Here is a 21221-nt window from a genome sequence, read left to right as displayed (position 1 = left end):
CGGGAAATCCGCACGATATTTCTCGAACAATGCATCATTCTCTTCATCCGCTGTTTTCATCCGATGTTTACCCAGTCAGACAAAGTCCAAGTCGGCAAATGAATGCAGTCACAATTTATCTGTTTTGCAAATTCTGCACCGCTGCATAGTAAATGCAAAGTCGCGAATTCGACTATGAAACGCACGGTGAAGTAGAAAAGAAGAACAAATAAATGAATAAAAATAACGAGTGTACGAAAATTAACCACCCGTGATACGAGTTTGACAAATCTGAATTTACAGGTAATACACATATACCAGTACAATACGGTATATACGGACGTAAGATAATAAATATTGAAATATATTGTAATTCATCGGTGCATAGAACCGTGGAGGGATACATGCGCATTTTAACAACGTGACTTGCTCTACAATCGCGTTGACGGAGAAATAATTATATGCACAAACCGGAGTGCAACGATTGCGAATCGAGTTATTGTACGAAGGGTTCAGGTTGAATAGCCTCGACAGAAGATCGCTACTGCACTTCACTCTGCCCTGCAATCAATCCGTCAGTCGGTCAATCAAGTGTGGAGGGCGCGGTATAATCTCGATGAAATCAAGTTAGGAAGGAAGGAAGAATGAAAGAAAGAAAGACAGAAAGAAAGAAAGAAAGAATAACAGGAACCAACGGGTGGGGGGGTGAAAAAGTAGAAAGGTCAACAACTTTTTACGAAACGAAAACCTAATTTCTACAGTTTTTAACAAATCTAGAAAGTGTAGAAAAACAGAGGTTAGAATATAGAATGGCAAAATGTAGAATTTTATATAGATTTTAGATTTCGTCGTACTACGTTTGAACCTTTTTATATTTTTCACCTTTCCGTATTTACAATTTTCTGTGCTTGTACTTTGTACATTTTAATTTTGAAAATTCGATATTTTGGTCCAGCTTTTATAAATCAATCATTTTAATTTTTTACCCCTACCCGAACCAACGACGTTCGCATTGATCTAAAAATAGCAAACTCCATACCGTACATTCATTAATACTACACTTACTATGCAACAGCATTGTGTGGAATATACTGTATTACAAGTATGATCTAATCATCGACCATAATACCGAGAGCGAGAGAGCGAGAGAGAGAGAGAGAGAAAGGCCCAGGGTATAATAAAAGGCTTATGAAAATGACGTGTCTATATTTAACCATCGTATGCGAAGCCGGCAATTTACACGCGTGTTATTTATAAAATACAACATCACCTGGTTATAGATATCGGTAATTACGTTCCCGGTATTCATATAAGGCCCGTCGTTATTGCCTGAATCACAAACGCGCGCACACACAAACACACTATGGTAAAATAATCATTCGGCATATAATATGTACGAGTGTTTAAAGGAGGGTAACGTTCTCCTCCAAGACACAGCGGACGACAAGACCGGAAGTTCGGATCAAACTTATTACATAATGGCGCAGCTTTTTCATTCCAGTATGGAAAACGCCTAAAGGCTAAAAGTATGCATCGCCACACGCATGTCACCGTATGACGTGCACATGCGGCCATACGCAGAGCTTGTACGACGATGTTACGTATATTTATAACTTGCACTTAAGCCCCCGCTGCTCCTCCTGGGTTGATGCCACGCTCATCGAGTAAAGCTTCTCGTTTTTCGTGAAATATACATATATAGCGACAACTGAAAAGCGGCAAGTAAAAACAGTACAAACAGTAAAAACAAAATTCCCTGACTTTTCCCGATCAGATTCATTGTCAGATTTTTTCCTCGACTAAAATGCTATATAGTAATAGTTTATTAACAAATCTACGAATTGATAGGTATTTAAAAATATTGTCACTATCAACGGTACGGGAAAGTAATTTATCGTTTGAAATTTTCTAACTCAATTTTTGTCCCTAACCAACTGAAAGATTCCCTGACTTTTCCCTGATTTCCAGGTTTTTTCCTCATAAGCTGCCACCATGACCGTGGCACCATGAATCATCATACGTCTCGTCTCGCCTCCTCAGTTCGTCCTATTAGTAAAAACATTAAAAAAACTTCTACTTCACTTTCGTCAAACGATTAGTAAAACTATGTACGAATCATCGCGTATTTGTGTGTTACAGAATCACATTACACATATAATACGACATGTAAATAATTGTAATCGAATTAGAGATAATAACAGATAAAATACCTGTTACTCGCCTTCGATTAAGCAATTACTGGATGATGATGATAATCAAATTTTTTTCAATCTATTTTTCTTCAAATTCTTATCGAGCATTGTTTTAATCAATCCGTAAGGATGTGGTAAAGACGAAAAAAAAAAAAAAATAACGAACAACAAAAATAATGATAACTAAATCGATAACGGTATATGCAATATTAGTACATATCGTTGATTCCGAGTCGTTCACTAATCACGGTGCAAATGTGCACGCAATTGCTTTCGATTCTAATCTATGAGCCACTGCAGATCGCATCAGCGATCGCACTCACTAGTTAATCGGAAACAGCTATCTCCGGGCGTTGACAGCTGCGGCTTGGCTGCACGTTCGATTATGACGAGCATAATATTGCTCATTATTGCAGTACATCGCACTTGTCAACTCGGGACGTGAGCGGTAATTTTTCTTAGGGTAGAATATGTGTCGGACTCGTACAGTCCGAACGAAAGATCTGCCGAAACCGAACATTTTCAAGTGAAAGATATTCAAAAGCTGTTACCGAATCGCAGTGTCGTTTAAAGGAGTTTAAACGAGATGAGAAAAACGAAAAAAAAATTAGAAAAATAAATGTTACATCATCGTTAGTTTGTTTGTAAATGATTTTTCTCCGAATCACCCCATAGAAAACGAATTTTTATCATAGTTGAATCTCAGTTTATTGAAAAAGTGTTCGATAAAAAATTACTAAGGTATACACAAATTTAAATTCATTCACAAACTTACGTTTTGTTGAAAATTAAGAATTTCAATCACACAGATTTAAATGACATATCTGTTTTTGGCAACGGGTCGAGAATTGATTAAAAAAAAATAAATAACTAATTAAACGAACTCTGAATCAATGAAGATTGGGACAATCAGTACGATGTGTTGACGTTGTATTTTCGATGTTTTGCAACGGTAAGAAGATCGATCTTCTTTGAATTACCTTCAACCCAATCATAACCACGTTGTTTCACAATCTAAACATCGAATTTTTATTTCTGCCCAAACAACTCGAAGATTTCGAGCGTACCTTGGACTTTCCTTGGACTTTGGAGTCTTGCAAAGCATAGCGATAGGAATCGAGAATCGATTTTCCACACATCTTTCGCCCCGCTCCTCAGGGATGGTGTTGCTGATGTTATTAATATATCAGACGATCCAGGTTTAAAACAATTTTCGGTGTCATCAAACACGCTGATATTAAAAAAATTCAACGATCAATGAGGAAATGTAATTTCACATAGAGCTGTTATTACGCGTAACATCATCGATATATGTAAATTAATATATTATACGTAATAACATACAGCGCGAAAATTTCGCAAACATAATTATGCAACAGCAGAGGGAAAAAGCAATCTGTAAAACAAAAAAAAAAAAAAAACAGAAATGATATTGTGCAATACTTTCACCATCGTATAATATACAGATAATAACGTGGACCGGGACCGGAATAAAAAAATCTGGGTTTCTCGGTCACAGGATGGAATTTTTATTACATATACGTGCGAAAGAGTTCGCTTCGAGTTCTCCTCTGTGCCATGCGGTTTGCGGTAGTAATTCCATCAGGGCGTAAAAATATTTTTACACCTTTGAACTATATAACCAAGAATAGTCACAACGTTGAAATTATTAACGCTAACCTGACTAAACCTTACGAAAAGAATCGTTACTTTGCAATTTTCGAATGAATTTGAAGGAGTTTGTTTTTAAAAATATGAGCACGTTCTGCTATTATTGAAGTTTTTCACAAATTTCAGATAATCTTAGAGGTGCGCAAAAAACAGTTTCTTCTAAATACGCATCGTCACGCTAACGTTACTAACTTCAACTTAATGAATAGTCGTACATATAAGTTGGCTTTTTCACAGACGTTCTACGAGAACCTTATGCGTCATACCCGAGTAGCAGATTTTTTGTTGTTACAGATTCGGATCCGTGCAGCTGAGCCACGTGACCCGACAATACGCAAGACTTCGATTTTGCGACTGGATTTGTTTTACACCGTAAAAACTTTCAACGAATTAGGCCCCTAGAAAGTGAAATGAATTCCTGACATTGCATTCTCCCAATTTTTCCCCGCTTGCAACAAAAAAAAATCTACAAATTACGTAGTAATTTATTACTTTTTTATTATTCTATAAATTACACAATACGGAAGTTCGCATATTCTAAGCGTAAGGAATTGTCCTGCGCCTGTCATATAGAGACGACTGTACAGACTCGAGGACCGGGAAAATTGAAGTCGATCAACAGCTCCAGAATTAAGCGTTATTAAACCTATGCACTTACGTAAGGTACATACGTATATTTCGGAGAGAGAGAGAGAGAGAGAGAGAGAGAAGACTCGAGTGGGAATTACCGTCAGACACGCACGCGCTCGAGTGTAACTGCATTTTGATCCTTTGATCGTTCATCTCGCGATTGGATATCCATGCACGCCTACAGTGCCGCTTCGTACGGCTTATATACCTATACCTATGCCTATGCGCCAATCTACGGCTATGGCATTGCCATGCGGTAAATACCATTCGTCAAATAATCAGCCGTATTGCAAAGTTTACATCAACGTCCAATTTGAAATTTCACAACTGTTCTGAACATTCTCCGTTCGGGGAATATATCTGCCATGCTACTATGTCATTATTATAATCCCGTACTAACACGGACATTTGTAAGCCATAAAAATGTTGAGAAACAAACTATGCCATCTCATTATCCCCAGATGTTAGAACCGATGCGCGCGTCTTCGCTTTGTGAGATACCGATCGCTTCGCTCTCATTTTCGTGATCTCAATTAAACAAGAGTGTAATGTGCAGGTAACTCAAATGCGGTAACGGCCTAAAAATTCTTCACAACCGATGAAAAATCGAAATGAAATTGTCAATTGCTCGGTTTAATGGGATTCAAATCTTGGAGAACATGTCTCACGTACATCGCACGATAACGATTGATAAAAAGATTTTTTTTCTTCAAACCGGAGGCACGGATTATTGCCAAATATTTGTTAAGCCCTTATTGTTATATAAGACGCCGAGCGTCGACTTGTGCAACACGACGAATGTCAGCGTGTAATTTTTTGAAAAGCGTGGCTTCGCTTCATCTTCGCCCCGCGCATTTAGAGCCATGCATCGGGAAACCACTATTTGTTTAACCCAGTTCTTGCGGCAGCAAGACCGAGCGCGGAAACCTCACCTTCTCTGCACAGGTGAACCTGAGAGCCGACCAGTGCACCTTGCATGCACAATGCATACGTGATACGTGCATGTATATAATAATAATAGAGCGCACGCGGTACTCGAGTAAAAAGGGAAGAATAAGGCTCCACGGGTACGGAAGAAAACATCAAGAGGTAGCCAGCCACTGTTGCTTGCTGCTGCTGTAGGTGGATGAAAATATTTCATCAAGGAGGTTGGTATAAACTTTTTATCAATTTTATTACCAGATATAATCGTACTTGTATACCGAGTATTTGTCCATGGCAATTATTATATTCGTAAGCTGCGTAGTCTTTTTCAAAAATACCAAGACAAATGGTATTTATTTGCACAGCAGATACGAGCTCGGATAACGATGCGATTGCTTCAAATCGCGTCTAAAATGTTCAAGTTTGTTAAAAAAAAAAAAAATAAATCGTTTAATTTCACTCTGCAATGACGAGATTACAAGTATCCTACATATTTAATTAATTTTTTCATCCTCGCGTTCGGCATTACATAGCAGTGTCTGGTCTGACGTTTAAAACATCCATCGCTTTCATAAATTTCTTTTTCCCAGCTCAAGAGTATGTGTAATAACTCAAGAGTTTCATATACGAAGTTCTGTTTTCCGTTCACATCCCATCAATGTCTCTCCATCTCTCTATTTCATTGTACTCGGTAATGTGCAAATATATATATATATATATATGCATGCATAAAAGAATTGTCGGTTTCCTGCCCATCAGCTGCATTCGCCAGCGATTAGAGCTGCGGAGTGTGCTCCCACTTTCGTACGTAGGCAGGTATTATATTCGTGAAATTGAATTCTGTCATAGAAATTTAATAATGGAGTTAGAACGAGAGATGAGGATGATAATGGATTCGCTGATTGGATAAATCGAGCAGTCGATATTACCAACTGCAAATTTACAATTACACACACACACACACATATACATATATGTATGTATATGTATATAGCAAAGTTGAATTATTCATACGCTGCACGATGCCGTGCTATTTTTGTACATATTCCGACGCCATCGTCCCAATTTTACTACAAACCGCCGAGGCCACGTCTCCGGTCACAAACATTTAGATCATCGCCGCGATAACAATTAAACTCCGAATCCGTATCCGCGTCGTGATTTACGGTATAAATTCCAATGTTCGACCAATTCCGCAAGTGAACTTATTAAAATAATAATGATGTTACAATAATGAGATTTAAAAAAGTAATACAACCGTTAAGAAAACTCTGGTGGTGGTTATTTCAAGAATATGTATAAATAAACGCGGAAGCACAGAAATCGGGTTGAAGGAAAAAGCATTCGGAGAGCGCTTGACGCGTCTCGACAGCTTTCAGTGCGGTACCTAAAACCTACACAAAGCGTATATAAGACTGCAGTTTGTTCGCGGAAGAAGGAGAGGCGTGAGTTACACGCGCGAGTTAGAGAGAGAAATGGAAAGAGAAAGAGAAAGAGAAAGACGGAGAGAGATACTCTATTTTTGAAAGAACATTCGGGTAAACAGCTTATACCGACCTCGTGTTCTTCTCGTCGAGAAGAAAACGTGCCGAGTAAGTGAACTGCGGTAAAAACTGAGCCTAGAGAGCTGTAAGCAGCCAGGCCAATGTATAACTGCACTAAATTCGTCCGAATTGTCGCTTCTTATCCTCTCTCTAGGCGTTAATAAATAATTCGATATTAAGCGACCTGAACGCGTTTCCAGATATCGCTTGCGTACAAAAAGCGTTTCACCGTTTCTTTTTAATTCGTTGCTCATTTTCAGCAACATGTGCGCATTTTTCATATTCAACTGCGGTACGGTGTCGAATAAAATAATTATTCACAATTCGCTGCGCACCGAACGAATGTTCGATTCGAAATGATTTTAGCAGCGCAGCGTCGTTCCACGTCATTTTTCGCGATTTCGTTGAATTCGATTTCCTCTAACTGTAATTACCACGACCGCACGAGATTTTAATAAATAAACTCTCCCTACCGACTCGAAGTGTGCTAATTTAGCTACAGAGAAAATGATACGAAATCTATCACGCAATAATCAACGCATATACCGCGTAACCAGGGATTTCGAAAATAAGCAGGCTTGAAGCTTTTACGAGAGATAAAAAAAAAAAATATTGCAATTACCTCAAAATAAATAATTTATATTTTCTTTGTCGCGAATAAATAATTTTCTCAACGAAAAACTGGAATAAACGGCAGGATCAATATATAATAAATAAATGTAACACGTTAGATAAGCGATCCCGCGTATACATATAGTACATAACGAATAAGAGAATCAGTACGCATACAATATACATATATTTGCGTGGCCTGAATGATGACACAACGTTGGCGTCTCGTCAACTCGTTTAAACATCGAGCTGACTAACTTCCGCGCCGCGCGTTCACAATCGTTAATTCATGGCCTTCTCTCACTGAGTTCACATCGTATGTGTATGGAATATTTCTCGCTTTTCTCACCCGTAACCTCCTAGAAACCTTGCGTATATTGCGGTTAGTGTGAAAGAAAGAAAAATAAAAAAACAAAAATGTACACTCCGTAGAACGATTGTAACTATTCTCTCTATCGTACTGAATAATATCTACAGCACCGCTTTGCCGGCGAATGTCAAGCTTAAATGTCCTGCAAGTAGTCATTGTGTCTGTTGCAGCTGTCGTGCTTTACGATTAAGGCCAGATCCAACCACGGAGTCGACGATCAGTTTGTACGTACTTCGGATCGTCCAACTGACATACATTCAAAGACCAATATCCGGCATTTTACAAGTCCTTGGTCAATAATTTACGACCATACGTTTAATCTATAGAGATTGGGGTGTTTCGGAAAAAAATTAATTTACGATTTTCCAACGTCGTATCCCCTGAAAAGTTTTCTTCAGATCAAAAGAATGCTTCTATGAAAAGATGAGCGTTCCACGTTATGTGGATGATCGTGCTCATTTGGTTTTTCACTTTTTTTCACATGTTTGTGAATTTATGAGGAAACACGTTGCAGCACTACAATTATTATTATTTGTTTTTTTTTCAGACATTTATATTCAACCCAAAGATAACGATCCATAACACAACGATATATCAACCGGAAATATTGTCCTTCTAAATTAAAGTTTCATGTTAAATTATAACTATTTTATGAGATTGAATTAAAACACTTCTCAAACATCAACCGGAGATTTAACATTACAAGTGTGTTTCTTCGTAGTGAGGTAAATTGATATTACGATAGATGTAAGCAACGAACGAAAATTTTATTCGCGATACTTCATAAATTTGAAAAAAATGTAAAAAAGGTAAAGATCATAACGTAAAACACTCATCTTTGGACAGAATCTTTCTTCTACGCTAAAAAAACTTCTCAGAGGGAGCCACGGTGCAAAATCGCAAATTATTTTTTTCTCAAGCACCCTAATACACATACATACTTCCCACTCAGGTGTAATCAATATTTCCCAATGAAACGACGATTTTTCGTCACTTGATACTTATAAAGAGAAAATTCATGCAATTCGCAAAGTGCATGCATGCACTAGGTACAGGCATACCCGCAGATGCATTCCAACCGCACCTGTGTAAACCGGCAGCAGCAGGTATAATGTATATAAATAATAGGAAACTATTTCATAAATGTATCAGAGAAAGAAAACGGGGGTATTCGTCAAGCTGCATTAGTTAGCGGCTCGGTGCAGACACGAGAATGGTGAAATCCTGTGGCACACCACCACCACCACCACCACGTGGGCGATATGCCTAAGCTACCACAGGCAGGCACATGTGACTGCGTGCAAGAGAGTCTGACAGGAAGTAGCCGAGATACGCGAGATTGCCAGAGATAATAGATAATAGACACATAGTAAGTGTAAGGCGGCGGCCAGTCGTTAAGTCACACAACTGTAACAATAAAAAGTTCCAACGGTCTCTTATCATTTTAAATTACTGCAGGGGAGGCTATTAACCCTGCATAGTGAAACAACTTGTTATAGTTGCACCGCATCGTAAACCAGTACCAAGAAGTATAATAATTGACTCGGTCGGTTTATTATCCACATACGCGATTTTCCTGATTTTCCTCTTTCCCGCAACGTGTGCCAGTAATAGAAGCTACCTGTAATAATTTTCCATTTACCGCGTATATAGTAGAATGAAAAAGAAAACTGATATTACATACAAGGCGCGGACGGTCAGTTTCCACTTTTATCGATAATGCGGTGTGAGTTGGTTTCGAAAAATACTCCGGCGATCCAGTTAATGAGAAAATTCATCACGGACCTAACCGCGGTTCTTCGATAGTGGGATATTACTTATCGCCATTATTGCCACAATTATTATTATTGTTATTATTGTAATTTCCGGAAGCCGGCCGAAGTGTGTTAACATCATTAGGCTACGGGGAGTCGTTGTATGGTCGTTGCTCCTCGATTCTAGACGAGTGGTCACACGAACCAAATTATTTTACACACTCGCTTTGATCATTAAGATTTTTGATTATTAAACCAGACTCGTGCGTAAATTGATAATACGTGAACACGAGTAACGATACACATATGCGTCGCACCCGTGGAGAGGGGTTAATCATTTATCAATTTTGGTGTACACCTGATTCCAAGATTTCAAAATTTCGAAGGTTCAGGAAGAACATAATTATTTCAAGGGATTTCAAAAGGTTTAAAAGGTTTCGACAAATTTAAAATGATTTTAACAGATTCCATATCAGTTCAAATGAATACTTGAAAAGATTTCACGAAATTTTACAAGTTTTCAAAGATTTTAAAAGATTCACAGATGGGTGTACACCAGATTTCACAAGTGATTAACCCCTCGGCTGTACCTATATATACAATACGTTTGGCAAAAGAATAGCAAGAATTGAGGGGAGTAAATTCGTTTGCAACTTCTGTAACTACGACTCACAAATTTTGGACTATAACGTAGCGCATGTGTCAGAATAATATGAATCATATTTTACTCTGCATAAAAAAAACACACGTATTGTACATACATGTAGAGGGATTAAAAATTTTCAAAAAGTTAGCGGTGCAGAGTTATGTCCGCAACGACGATAACGATCGATTTAAGGTGCGACGTAATTGGCTTAATGGAATTGAAAATGGACCGGATAGTTGCCGCTGCTGCTTATTAATGGGAGTACATAACAGCCATCGATACAACTCTCTATCCATCTATCTATTGATCTATTTATCTATCTCTCTCTCGCTGAATAATCTAGCTACATCGGCCACCGCTGAGGGAAGTGTATCGCATGTACCCACCATCCGGTTACAGATACCTGCACTGCATCTACCTACTGCACGGTATCAAACGACGTTACAGAGTTCCGTCCAATCCTCAAACGAGTCGTTATATTTGCATAACAATTTCGTCCAATATACACACCGTGTTTAATTCGGAGCGATCAATGAAACATACATTCAAATTCGCACAATATTAACGATGTTTAATGAAAGAAGAAACGAAAGTAAAAAAAAAAGAAAAAGAAAAAGATCTTCGATTGACCGGGACGACGTTTGGATCGCGGATATAGACGTGGCCAAGCCCGTGTTATCCGTTAAAGAATCAATGTATGCAAACTTGCGTACCTACGCATACATGCGACGTGTGTATAATTGGCGAAGTTCAATCTCGGTAAAATCGATGGACTGACGATAACGTTTGCGAGTCGATTAGGCGCCAACAACCGGCCAAGCCTTCCTTCTTGGGTCATCTCGTGAACGAATATATTATACATATGGCAATGATACGTGACTACAACAGAATGACAGAACAATCATGGGTTCTTTGACGTATCAATGTATGAACAATCGATTATAAGCATATTATTGATCACGATGTTAAGATCTGCCGTTAACTTTTTCATCGAGGCTTCGTTTCATCGTCAAATGTCAATATTATTTTATATTCCCAGCCAATCCTTTCGATGACTCGGTTTGTTCTTTTCTTTTTTTTTTTTTTTTTTTTTTTTTTATGAAAAGTTCCACCATTGCATTACACTTTTCCCTTTTGCCATTATTGCGTGCACACGCGTTCAGCAGTAGCGAAGTATCGTATCAGTTTCCAATTACATTTCTTATTAAAGTTCGCTTTCGAGCGTAACGAGCATTACGTCACACGGGAGAGGCAATTGCGTGATTGACAAACATACATGCATCCTGTGCTCTCGAATACTAATGCGCAGGTAAATAACACTACGGTCAGTCAGTCATTCGTGCAACAGAAAATTCTCGCTGTAGGTAAACATTACAGCGTTCCAGGTTCGAATACCGTGACGATATCAGGAGAATGTAGGAAATAAAAATACCACAAATGCGACACACATGCCGCGAGAGATTTATAATCATTGAGCGATTCGATAAATTCATCGTGGTTTTTTAATTTTCTCGACCGCAGCCTTTGCAAAGCAGAGTTTCGTTGGATTTTATTAAAAAATTGAATACATCGGTAGAAGAAATATAATCAAACAGTGAATTGTACATGTTCGATAATATTAGACGTTCGTTATTAATCGAAACAGTGAGATGGGGTGAAGCAATATCGTCGTTTGTTCATCGTCGAAACGAAGTTTACTGGTAAAAAAAGCACGATAAAAGAGACATCAATGACAAATATAGACAGCTAGTTTACGACGTTAAAACCAGCGGTAGAAAAGAACGTTGCAAGTTTTACTTCCATATTTTTTCTTTTATTAACAAAAATATCCATTTTTCCTTCCATTCCTTTACCATCGATCCTCGTCGTTGTTTCAAGGATTCTGCTTAAGGCTCAGCGATATCCTGAATCGGGCTACGTTCCTCATGAAAAATAAACAATCTGAAGCGCGTTTTCTACCATTCCATTCGTCCAAATCCATGAGCGTCAAGCAGTCAGTCACTCGGCACTATTACGGCGGAAGTTGGCGAGCGGATATCTCCACGTTGGTTCGTCGAATAATTATTCATGTCTATCGATTTCATAATGGACATTATTTATTTATACGCAGGATTGACGTCTCTTATACCGGGCTAGCCGTTCCGAGCCACTGATTATATTTTCACCCTGCATCACCATCACTGTCCCGGTATTTATACACTTTCCGAGGTTCCCACTGCAGCGATCCAATCAATATTTCAAATTCATTCAAAACATTAAAAGTAAAACTTGTTCGAGTCTCCATATCTTATCATTACAACTGATTGAATTATTTTCGGACCGCACTATTAATTATTATTGGTTATTATAGTCGGAAGAAAAATTCAACACGTATAGTTAATTCAATATGCACAGGCATTATAGCCATCATATATCTATCTTGTGTCAACATACGACTCAACTCTGAAGTCTGTAGCTAAACGTATAATTAACTGGTCTTGCATGAAATGGGATTGTAAAATTAGTGAAACTTCGCAACCAGCTTCGAATCAGTACCTATGTGTATATATATATATAATATATATCATTTTATTATATATTCATTCAAAAAGTATTATTATTCCAATGCCACGAACAATCGATGTAATACGTCACGGTTATCTTCAAAATTGTATAATATACAATTGTATACGCGTATATTACCTACATTTATGCCCGTTACATAAACGGTTTCAATGGAAACAAATTTACGACTTGAATGTATTTTTAACTACTTGAAATTCCACATATATACATAAAACACATATCTACGTATAATCCTAATTCCGTTAGCTACGAATACGAAATTTTAAGAGGATGAAATATATCCGCCGTTACGCAACGTTGCAATTTATACTTTCGTACAAATTTAAACACTCTCTTCGACGACGTAATACGTCATGAAACGTGCACGATAATGTATACTAGAAACAGCACAACATTTTTTTTTAAATTCAAATCTTGACTCGCTTCGATCGGTATCCAGTTAAATTATTATTATTATAATTATACGTACATACAAATAGAACCAGATTGATTTCGCATCAATTACCGACTGCAAGACTATACTTTACACCCGATACAACTCCGAGTCAATTGGATAATTACGTAGGATCGTACCTACGGAGAATACCTAATGTCCGTGAGAAATTTTTCCGGCCGATGTGGTGAAAGAAGGAGGAAGGAAAAAAAAAAAAAAAACGAAAAGAAAACCTTAAATAGATAGACGAGGCGAGGTGATCGCCCCGTGTAAGGCGGTATCAAATCGATTCTCGGACCAAATATCCCCCCCCCCCCGCCGTATAATTCCCAAGAGGGTGCCTCGGATGGATGCCGGGGGGTTTCAAATGCCCCCAAAGCGGTTAGTCATACTGTCACCCGCCTGCGGCAGCAACGAGCCGCGACACACTTTTCTTTCGCTCCTCGTCCATCGATAAATTCAATTTCGATTTCCCGCCTAGCTGCTGCTGCTGCTGCTCAATCGCAGTTGAAAACGGTACGCGGATCATATTCGTAACTCGGTAGGTAGAGCCGTATCTGAATTCAGAGTATAAGGAGGGTGGGGCTAGCAATAAGCATGTGGAAAGATTGAGAAGTGGAAGGGTCGTAATGTCCGATGTTTCGAAAACGTGAACATTTTTTTCAAGAGATATTTTGAAATGTGAGAATTCGAGATACAGCAAAGTCAAGATACGCGCAGAGAGGTTGAGTTTAGAGTACCAAAGTAATAAGAATAGTGACAATTGTATGTTTGGACTTGCTGTATTATTATTGATTTCAACGATTGATATTTTGAAATTAGATGAAAAAAATTTAACCTTTGTACATTTCGAACTGTATTGAACAGGTTTTCGCGTCTTTGAAAATTCGATATTCTAACTCGTCTGTTATCTTGACTTTCCGCATTTTTACTCCCAGCCGGAGTATAATAAGCAATAGTTAAAGATACGTGACAAAAAAGAAGAACGTAATACCGAACGGAAAATGGGCGATATTTTTTTAAAAGAATTTTCCAGAATCCCCTGAGCACACATTTCTCATTATTACGTACCCGTACGTTATATCCGGCACCGCAACTTTGCGGTGTTTTCCAAATAAAGACACAGCGAAGCCGTCACGCAACGGAATCCCCGCGATGCTTATAAAGGTCTCTAGACTCCTGCAGAGTTTCTAGACCTTGGACGACGCTCAGGTAGGAGGAAATTGTTCTAAAAAGGCTCGCGTGGGATTCGGTATCAATTATTCAAAGGCAGCTAGCCGGTGTGTTCGGTCTGTCCTTCCATGAACCGAATCAGTTTACTACCGATAAACGTTACGCGATCAATTTTACTTTTCACGCTTTACATCGTAGAGCGCAATGCGTGAAAATTGATTTTGTTTACAGTATAGCCCAGATTTTGGTTGAATGTTTATTTATCTTGAATCTTCATTCATATCCCTATTGGGCAGAAAAAAAAGAAATGTGTAAAAAAGGGAACTTTCGCTGTATTTTCAGCTGTACAATGTTAGATAAGGTTGATTATTTTTTTTTCTCCTAAACACGTATCATACACTGTACGTTACAAAGCCTTCTGGTAGATGAAGAGAATAAAATAATTTTGTGGAATTGAATATAACATTGAAAGTTTGAAATGAATTCCTGCATCATTGAAAACTAATGTAATAATAATATTAATAATAAAGGAATAAATAATCACCTACAATGCAATATATATCTATAGTTATAACGTAAATTCGTGACCGGATCTCAGACGATCTTGCGATATTTGCAGAAGATCTCGTTGTACGTATGCTCGGATATCTGTACGAAAAGAAAAAAAGAAAATAAAAATAAAACGAATCACTCGCGGAATCTTGAAAAAAGAATGATAGACGGTGGTGGGCTGCATTCCTGGTGAATTGGTCAGCACCATCTCCCTCGTCTCTCTCCGCAGCCTTCATCTTTTCTCAAGTCTCCGTACCTATATAGCTCCAGGCAGAGCACAACAGCTGGTGCCCGTTGTTCTTGACTCATCCTAATCTTCGTACACTTATCTAGCGGATCTAGTATACCTATACGTACACCTACGATAATATTGTACGTTATTACGCAGACTGCAGTTTGCCGCGGACGAACGATAAATTCTCGATTTAACAATGCGAGAGGCAAGATAGTGACTATGTGCATCTATACTCACACGATATTAACTATACACATACATACATGTAAAGACGGCTTGATCGAGTATGGAATATCTTCAGTGCGTAGTACACATGTACATCCATTTTCATCTGCGAGAGTTGGGTGAATTTAAATTGAACAACTGTACGGCAGTATTGTGCAGTATACCTTATCGCGGTACATAGGAGGAGAAAGAGAAACAAAGCGAATTGCAAAACGAGTACATGTGTGTTGTATTAGGTAAAGGGTAGGTGAGTCGAAGGAGAAAGACAGGCAGGCAGGCAAGGCATGCACCGAATCGAAGCAGCAGTAGTTGCCTCTCGCAAGCTCGTGTTAGTATTGACGTCACCACCTGTCTTGCGGCCAGCAGAGTCCCCGGGGTATGGGTCAGCAGTATCCTACATATTCTTTTTGGAACACTGCGATGCACTGGGTATGCATGTACGTCCTGCAAGCACAAGGCGAAATACACATACACGCATACTCGAGACACGTAGTGCGTGTGTGCACCTAGGTGCCTGCCTATACGTTATTCAATTTGCACGTTCTTAGATGCACGTGTCGGTGGGACTGCTGCGGCAGCAGCTGGCTTATCAATGACCTGCAGTTTCACTCGTTGCTGGTGACGACCATGCTATGGATAATGTATGCATACGTGATACAACAAATGTATGTACGTGCTTGCTGTAGGTTCGTTGTGACGTCCTCGTCCTCTTCCCTCATGTGCATACTATACGGTATAGCGATAACGCGTTTCATTGTCAGTTATTTAAAATTTCATGGAGATTCGACATAGGTATGCATACTACGGTCTCACGATACGTACGCAACGATCGTATCAATCCCCCTCGGCTGTTTCGGACATTAGGAAGTTTGTCGTATATTAAATAATAATATACTTCGTTCGATTGTTTTCTCTCTCCGGATATCATATTAAATTACACGCACACAAAAATTGCATATCATTTACAATAGATGAGCAATGTAATTATCAATTCCAGTAATACGTATTATCGTATTGAAATTTTGCATCGATTATAGATGATTTGCAGAAATAATAAAATTATTCCTGAAACATAGATAGATGTACTTAATTTACGTGTAAACTTTTCGTATACAGTCCGCGACTAACCTCCCGCGTGCAAACACCTACAACTTTTGCACAGCCAAACGACACAACAGACATAACCGCTGAAAATGCTAAAACGAAGAGAAAAAAAAAGGTAAATAATGGGCGATCGTTCGCTCGCCTGCTCTGCAGTCGTTCTCGTCCGTTTGTAACGCATGGGGAAACTCGTTCCGGGTCTGAAAACGTGCAGGCTCTTTGTTTGACGCTTTATAAATGCAGGGAGAGAGAGAGAGAATGGGGGGGGGGGCTATGTAGAATAGAGTAGCGTTACGGGATAGAGACTAGGCACAATACGCAAAGACATGATAGGTGTGTTAGAATCCAGGCCCTGACCCTCGAATTGACGTGCCCATAATTTATACAGTTATCGTATGGGTACCTATAGGCTACGCATTGTAACGATTCGTACGTGAATTTCGCTCGGAGCAGAGAGCATTGAGCGATTTTTTTTTGTTTTTACGAAGTCACAGCGATGAAATACTCGCTGCATCGCTATCTTACACGGATATCTACGCCTAGTCACGCCTTTCGATAAACACCGGAGAATGAGACCGACTGATACGCAATCGGTTCAGGTATTTGAGGACAGTTGCGTGTTGGCTCTTGAAACATCGATGACAGCGGCAAAACGATCGCGTCTAATCGATGCAAAGTCAACTAATTGATTAACATAATTTCCGCGTAAAGGCAAATGACCGAAAATAAGAATATTTATCAAAAAAAAAAAAAACAATAATACAAATAAGAACAAGAAAAAGAAGAGAGCAACAACGTCGTAATGCAATCGCGACGGGCTCGCGGGACAGGTAAATGTCCCAACGATCGTTCGCTCGCCTCTGATCCCTTGAAACAACAAATTGTAGCCAACGAAACACGCGTCGTTCGGCTAGCGTGCGTGCACGGCGAGATTGATGGGCGAGGGGCGAGGTTACGAAATTGGTTAGACGATCCATCGCGATCGGTCATAGACGCGGAAGCGCGTGTAGAGAGAGAACTCAGTTGTGCTCAAATACGCGCACTTGCGGGTTTCGCGTAACTTTATGCCCTGTTCCAACGGACGAAAGTATCGTCGAAATCGTCGGGTGTTGGACGCGGCGAGCGTCGGGCGATCTGCAAATGACAACAACAGACGCCGAGGAAGTGAAACGATTAGTTCCTCCCGTGTTGCTTCACCGGAAGAGTGGAATGTGGAGATTGAACCTAGAAGAGCGCACCCGGAGGGTGAAATCTTGGCGTAATTCTGTTCAACAACTCACATTACGTAGATAGAGAGAGAGCTGAATCGATAAAACGGTGCCGAGCCAGCCGGGAGTCTTTGTTCCAAGCGAAGCGAAGGTCGTAAAAACTTCCGTCTCCTCTCTTCTTCCATTCACTGACGTATAAAGAACAAACGAACGAAAGAACGCGAACTGAACAACAAACTTGAGCCTTTCGCCTCAACTAAAACACAAAATCAAACGATTTCGAACAAGGCGTTTGAGATACTGACCGGTCACCATAAATCCATCACAGATCTCGAGTCTGTTCACCTGGCTAACAGTGCGAATAAATCCTTGTCGATATTCTGTCCGCGAAAGAAATCTCACTCTTATGTGAAAATCTCAACCGTCTAAAGCGCACCTCCGGTACATAACAAACGTTTCTTCAACCTTTTTCACGATGCGATTTTACGCACCCATATTTCAGCACAGATACCGAACTAACAACAAAAACGCGCACCCACCGTAGTCATCGAGAAAACGCGAAACGAAGATAAACAAAAAAACACAAAACAAACCTCGCAAATAGCGTGTCGACAACTGGAGATCTTTTATCGTTAGCTGACTCCTTTTTTGTCCTCCAGGAAGACTTTTCGCGAACAAGGAACGCGCGGCGACGCTCCTCGCACGACGAACGCGGCGCGACTGAGGCGCCGGCGTGTTTACTGCTCCCTCCATCTCCCCCTCGCAAGATCGCTTTCCCCCACCACCGAGTTTCCCCTCTACGCTCATCCGCCTACACGCCCGGGGCTCAGCTGGCCGGCAGTGGCGCTCAACCTGCGAGGCGTTTTCGTACGACGCGTAGTTCGTGGTTGACAACTCTGGCGTCTCACTCGCGGATTGATGGCGAGCGAATCGCTCGACTAATATAATATACGGGTTGACGGAGAGCATCGACTGAAGGGGGTTCAATTGTCGGATCGCGACGATACTCGGAGCGCTTGAGCGCCGCGGAAGATTCGAGAATTTCCATGAACACGAGGATGGATCGGGAAGAGAATCGATCGTTATCGCCGAGCTTCTTTTGCGAAACAATCGAATCCGCCCTCCGCGTCTAGACCGCGGTTTAACTGCCTCGAATCGATAACTGCACCACTTCACGGGGGACGGACGCCTTCTTAACGCCGGCAAGGTTGTTATTGCCGATCCGGCGTCCGCAGCCGGCACACGCGCATCATGGGTAATTTATTCGAGTATCCGCCGCTGCATCGCGACGGCGTGTGGAATAGAACGATGAAAACTGAAATTTGAGACTCCTCGTTTCTCCGAGTGTGTTACGCGTCGTGTGTACGTTATGCACAGATGCACCTGTAATCGGAGACGCTTTCTTTGAGACGACTGATGAGAAAACAAAGCACTCTCCGATGGCGTGTAATTGTTTGTTTGTATCCCTCGCTACCTCGCAGTTAGTATTACGGCTTGCAAGCCCCGATAAAACGATCAGGATACGATGTCTTTTTTTCGTTATTACACCCTTGCCCTCTTTTTGTACAACAGAAATCATAAATCAGTCCACCGCTGCAGAACTAGCTCGTCGCTCGAGTCAGTCGGCGCAGCGCTCTCGCCTTGTTTCCTTTCATTCGTCGTCTTCGACCCTTGCGAGAGGAACAGCTCCACACGCTGGCCTGGCACTGCAGGACTCGGCGACTGAATGGCGCGGTCAAAAATTATACAAATTTTAATCCCCCGGAGAGCGCAGGCAACGAGGGGTTTCGTCGCTGAAAGGCACGGCACCCTCCTCGTTGTTCCCTCGAAATGTACGCTTGAATTTTTAGGCGTATATACTTGAGTATGAAAGGAGGAAGAAAGGAAGAGAAAAAGGAAATTATTCTCCACCTCTTATACGTCGCACGCAGGACTGTCGCAACCCACGTTGCTTCGTATCCAAGCACCGCGTCTTTTGTTTGAAGAAATAAACGTTCCCCGAACGAGAAGACGAACGAATCAAGAAAGGAATATGAAAAAGAAACATCAGAAATATACAGGAAACAAACAAGCCATCGGCTGTCGTGGGATCGTCCCACACCGAATAATATAAGAAACGGATCCCTCGAGTTCGAAGAACTTTAATCAGCGTTTTCCTAAATTTAGAAACACGACAGGAATATCGTACGAAGTTTAACGGGATCTCGACGCTAAAGAGGTGGAAAAAAATTAGAATAATTCTTTCCCTGTATACATCGGAAGTGGCCGTATTTGTCTATTTTTTTTCTTCTATCACATTATTGATTTAATTTCTTTTTTTTTTAGAAGCTGCGGGTTTTCTGTCGCGCATTGTTTATTTTTAGAGGAAAGAAGAGAGATCGAGACGTCTGAATTGATCTACCCTTCCCTCCCCTCCATATCGTTGTACGAAACTCGAAAAATATTTCAAGAATCGCACACTGGAGAAATTATTTCTTAGATTTTTCGAAAAGGAAGAAAAATGTTTTTTATAGTGGGAATGCTGAGGGTACGAAACAGTTTTATAAACTTTCTGTCCCTTGATTTTCGAAATTTCAAGAAGATGATTATATACGAAATTTTCAAGTATCAATTACGCGTTCTTTATTTTCAAGCTTTGCATTGCGTTTATATCAATACAGAATGCAAGTGAAAAAGAGTCATTTTTAATATTTGTTTTGTTGTTGTTGGTTTTTTTTTTTTGTTTTATTGATTACGTAAAGAATAGCTGTTCGGACATGGCATGAAGAGAATGAGAAAAAGAAAAGCTTTTACGCGAAAGCAGTTTTCGCGTTCAAGAATCCGGCCCAATTTGTCAGAGAGTCGAGAAGATGAAAAAATTCCGCGAAAAGAAAAACCTGTGGTTTATCCGACAATCTAGACATCGATGCAATATAGGAATTGCTTATAATATTTTAATGTTCCTCTCCCGTGTCCAGCCATAAAATATATATTATACGTGTAACATGTGTCCAGAAAATTCGACACTACGTCTGCTAATGACGATTGACAAACCAAGGGTTCGACGATCCGAAAAGCGTCAAGTGTAAAAGTTGTTCAATGCCGTAATTTGAATGAAAATTCGTCACTCACAAATAGTACATTCAATTTTATTTTGTTTTTTATTTTTACAAATCGACCCGTCTCTTTTATTCGTAACAGTTGTACGTTTTTGTTACAATAAAATTTCAACCTATTTTCATCTAAATATGCATGTATGCTAACGTTTATTTCTTAAAATATCGTTGTATGAACCAAAAATTGTAAATCTTTATTGTTCTGCGCGATATTGAGCTTCGGACTTCGGATGCAACGAGTATCGAAAAAAAATGAAAGAAACATATTCGCAGTTCCGATATAGCCGCTTCTACGTACAACGAAGGTCCAAT

At 39.9% G+C, this 21221-nt stretch overlaps 1 protein-coding gene across 8 annotated transcripts in view; it reads right to left on the bottom strand.

Annotated features, from left to right (window-relative positions):
• Nucleotides 1-18522, bottom strand: part of LOC107223392 (ankyrin repeat domain-containing protein 50) — an 82136-nt gene extending 63614 nt beyond the window's left edge. For all 8 annotated transcript variants that reach the window (XM_046739225.1, XM_046739228.1, XM_046739227.1 and 5 more), the window contains exon 1: nt 17887-18522. The gene's annotated coding sequence lies outside the window, so the exon portion shown is untranslated. The remainder of the gene's footprint in view (nt 1-17886) is intronic.
• Nucleotides 18523-21221: the final 2699 nt, after the last annotated feature.

This window comes from Neodiprion lecontei, chromosome 4 (assembly GCF_021901455.1).
Source record: "Neodiprion lecontei isolate iyNeoLeco1 chromosome 4, iyNeoLeco1.1, whole genome shotgun sequence".
Lineage (NCBI taxonomy): Eukaryota > Metazoa > Arthropoda > Insecta > Hymenoptera > Diprionidae > Neodiprion > Neodiprion lecontei.
The sequence above is the reverse complement of the archived record's forward strand: the minus strand, read 5'-3'. Positions and strand labels throughout refer to the sequence as shown.